The sequence below is a fragment of the Taudactylus pleione genome, unplaced genomic scaffold, assembly GCF_031769625.1.
Source record: "Taudactylus pleione unplaced genomic scaffold, aTauple2 ptg001299l, whole genome shotgun sequence".
NCBI classification, from domain to species: Eukaryota; Metazoa; Chordata; class Amphibia; order Anura; family Myobatrachidae; genus Taudactylus; species Taudactylus pleione.
The window spans coordinates 313,004-317,647 of record NW_028285699.1 but is presented as its reverse complement, the minus strand read 5'-3'; positions in this window follow the sequence as shown (position 1 = coordinate 317,647).

Sequence of the window (4,644 nt, the reverse complement as noted above, 5' to 3'; positions counted from 1 at the left end):
TTCTCCTTGACCTCTCTGCTGCTTTTGACACTGTGAACCACCCTCTACTGCTGCATATCCTTCACTCCCTTGGTCTACGTGACACTGCTCTCTCCTGGCTGTCCTCCTACCTCTCTGACCGTTCCTTCTGTTTCCTCTCATGATGACTCCTCCCCCCAACAGCCTCTTACAGTAGGTGTTCCCCAAGGTTCTGTTCTTGGACCTCTCCTATTCTCTCTCTATACGTCTTCTCTAGGTAAACTCATCAGCTCTTTTGACCTCCATTATCATCTCTATGCTGATGATACTCAGATCTACCTTTCCTCACCTGATCTTTCCCCCTCTCTACTGACTCGTATCTCTAACTGTCTCTCTGCTATCTCTTCCTGGATGTCCCAGCGATTTCTCAAACTTAATATGTCTAAAACTGAGCTGATAGTCTTTCCACCCTCCCACATAACTTCATGTCCCACTATTTCTTTATTAATAGATGACATAATTATCTCATCTAGTCCCAAAGTGTGTTGTCTTGGAGTTATCCTGGACTCTTCCCTCTCCTTCAAACCACACATTCAGAACCTCTCGCAGTCCTGTCATTTCCATCTCAAGAATATTTCCAAGATCAGACCCTTTCTAACCCAGGATGCTACCAAAACCCTAATACATTCACTGGTCATCTCCAGATTGGACTACTGTAACCTCCTCCTATCTGGCCTCCCCAAATCCCATCTCTCTCCTCTCCAGTCTGTGCTCAATGCTGCTGCTCGGCTCATCTTCCTCTCCAAACGCTCTACATCTGCCTCCCCTCTTTTGCAAGCCCTCCACTGGCTCCCATTCCCTTTCAGAACCCAATTCAAGGTTCTCACACTCACTTACAAAGCCCTCACCCATTCCTCTCCCATTTACATCTCTGATCTCATCTCCCTTCACTCTTCTGTCCGCCCTCTTCGTTCACTTAATGCATGCCGCCTTTCATGCCAATTGATTACTTCCTCCCACTCCCGCCTCCAAGACTTTGCCCGTGCTGCTCCCCACCTTTGGAACTCTCTCCCTCTCCCCATCAGACTCTCTACAATCTTTCAAACGTGCTCTTAAGACCCACTACTTCATTAAAGCCTTCCAGCTCTCATCCTAACTCCCTGCTACATCTTCCTTTCTCCCGGCCCACCCCATTCTGTGTCACTCCTGTTTGTCTGCCCCTCCCTTAAAGAATGTAAGCTCTTTCGAGCAGGGCCCTCTATCCTCTTGTGCTTCTCCCTATGTAATTTATCTCTTACTCCCCACTAGGGCAACTAACACTCAGCTGCTTATGCGGGCGTAAAGGTCGCTAATATAGCAATGTTTATCCATGTCCTGTATTGTATTGTATTGTATTGTAAGTCACTGGTTACTTATTTGTCTATGTACTGTGTAAGGCGCTGCGGAACACTTGTGGCGCCATATAAATAAATGATAATAATAATAATAATAATAATAATAATATAATAATAATAATAATAATAATAATAATAATAATAATAATAATATAATAATAATAATAATAATAATAATAATAATAATATAGCTGCAAGATAAGAGGCGGCAGCTTTTTTCTCATCTCTTAACTGGTTTTATATGTATAAATTAGGAGGATGTTGTTTATTTCATGACTGATTTAATATCCTTTATTTGAAGTGTAACTATTTTTATATGAATTGTATCAAGATTGATTCTCATGTAATGTTTAGCGATACTGCACCACTATTATGGCTATTATTGTATTACTAAGTATCTATATTTGATTGCTGCAGGCTTCCGTAGCTAATGTTTTGCATTAACCATGGTGATGGGTGTGTATACGTGTCACCATCATGACATCCCTGGTTCCGCGTTCCCAGAAGGGCTCTAGCGTGCTGATCACTGGGTGAGATTGTTATAGGAGGTAAGATTCGCACTTTGATATCCTGAAAAAAGAACGTATAAAGATGTTCTGAAACATCAATTGAATTAACCTACGAGTGTATTGGATTTTTTCTTATTACGGTGCCGGGAGTACCGCCTGTCCTTTGTTTACGTTATTTTGCTTTCCTCGCAAGGAACGGTAATGAGGGCTCCAGGCGCGGATTATATAACTCTAAGTACACAGAGGACCTCATTCAGAGTCGGTCGTAGCGGCCGCACGGTCGTACGCCACCGATGTTCGTGAAACTGCGCATGCGTAAAGTTCGCAAACTAGCTGCTACGATCAGAATTTTCTCTCTCCTTGAACACAGCCAGGTCGTTAGTTTGAGTGACAGGATGAGGCGTTTGTGGGTGGTAACAGGGGAAGGTGCTTGAAAACGGGGGAGTGGAGATCCGAACGCAGGCGTGCCTAATTATGCGAACGGCGTTTTATGGGAGTGCATAATTAACAAAGTAGCGTCATGGCACACGTGACATGGGAGGTTTATACACTGACATGATCGTAGAGCTTAAGAGAGGGTATGGTCAGCCTTAAGCTCTACGACCATTTCTGATGGTTCTCGATGGTCTCGATGAATCCTTATATGCCCGGAGATGACGTGTAATGCGTACGAGAAGGGGGCTTATTTTTTTGTCTTCCGGCCTCTTCCTCCCCTTGGTCGGCCAGCTACCGATCCGATCTTAGGGACGCAACTTGCGAGTGCATCATTTGCATATCCGGCCCCTTTTCCCGTACGACCGTGCGGCCGCAACGACCGACTCTGAATGAGGTTCAGAGTGCTGGCTGTCATTTTTTTTGTGTATATTTTTTCCTCTCCCTTGGAAGGAGCTGATCCCACCAGAATTTGGGCAATTCAGATGAGAGAGAATCCCTCTCACCACAATATAAATATATATGTGTGTCTGTGTGTGTACTTTTTTTGGTTGCTGTACTCACTGTTGTCTGCACTTGTTTTAAGGATGAGGAAAGTTATAGAGAACACGTAAAATGTTAAATGGGGGGGGGAGGAAAATAATCTATAATAATAATTACCATTATTAGCATTCAGATCGTTTTAGTCCCCGTCCTTTTGCCTTCTTGAGACTGATCTTTTTGTATCTAACCAATAGATGTTGTCTAATTTTCCCATGCTGTCATCGGGGGCCCTCGTAGATGATATGTATTATTTCGGTTCCAAATCTATTATGTATCTACATCGCCTGTCTATGCACCATCAAGCATTATTTGTGGTTGCGGGTATAATTTTTTGTCACGTGTATAGGTATAGATTATGCTCTTGACTGCTTTGTTTGTTATTATATATATTATTATCCCTTCTTTTTCACCGGTGTTGCTTTATCTCTTTATTAGTTGTTTTCTTTTATTACTTGGTATATTAGTGGTTCTTTTCTACCTATTTCTCGTTCTTGGAGTCACTTTTATTCACGCTATTATATCTTCTCATGTTTTACCCACACAGGCTGGACTACGTCCCTGGTTACCCGGACAACCCGGGCGTCATCAGCGCGATGACGTCATCATTCCGGGACCCGGCAGCCGCACACCGCTCTAGTTCCTGAAATGCTGGTATTTAAGGTAAGATTATTCTCTATTTCTCTGTTACTCACCTTGACAAAGGGGTGCTGAAGCCCCGAAACGTCGGCCTACTTTCCTGAATATGGAATAAACACATTGTGCTATTTGCCGATTTGAGACTCGGAGTGCCACTACTGTTCCTTGTTGTTGTCACGATCCAGTGCAAGTATTCCTCTGTGGAGGATGGTGAGCCGGGGGGTTGGGGTGACTAGGGGAGTGACTGGACTAGGTCTCCTAGTTGCGGCCGAACCCAGGTTTGGCGAGACCTGCCCAGAGGCGCGGAGTCTAACTCACTTGGTGGTTTTCTCCAGTGACCCCTCCAATTGGGATTTGGTTTTCGCTGCACCAAGTGAGCAGGTCGCGGCCCTCTGGACAGGTACCTGGGAATGGCAAAAGACCGAGACTATAATGAATGCTACAACACAGGGAAAGAATCTGGATGCTAGAATATGAGAACGGAACAGAATACGGAAATACAATTAGAAATCCTGAACACAGGCTTGCATGAGTATACTAAGAAATGTACTAAGAATCACTAAGAAATCCAAGAGCTGACTAGCACAGCAGCTCAGGGAGATGTGCACACAGGCAGGTACTGGAGTTTGCTAAATATGCAGAAAAACACAAACATATACTGGGGGTAGCACAGACAAGAGCAGAGTGGACTCAGGGAATATATGGGAATGCTAGAAATGTGGTACTGGACAAAGGCAAATACTGGGGATTGCTAGATATGTTTGGAGCTGATTAGCAGAGACAAGACACTGAGCAAAGGCCCTGATTCAGAGCCGGACGCTCTGACAGAGCGCTCGCTCTGAATCAGGGCCATCCCTCTGTTTTTTTTGAGCGGCCTCCTGGCCGCTCGTATAGCTGTGGGTGACCACCCACAGCTATAGCGAGCGGCCAAAAAGGTGGTCGTGATGGTCAAGACCATCGCGACCATCGGGCAGCGACAAGACCCTTGTTGTAGGGTCTCGTTGCCGCAAGCCCTGGAGTGCTTTCGGCTCTATCAGAGCCGAGAACACTCCAACTGACATCACTTGTGATGTCACTGGGGCCGGCCCCAGACGGTAGGCCTCCGTCTGGGCAGCCACGCCCCCGGCACGCCCATTAAAGGGGGCGTGCTGTCACTCACCATCGACAGCACA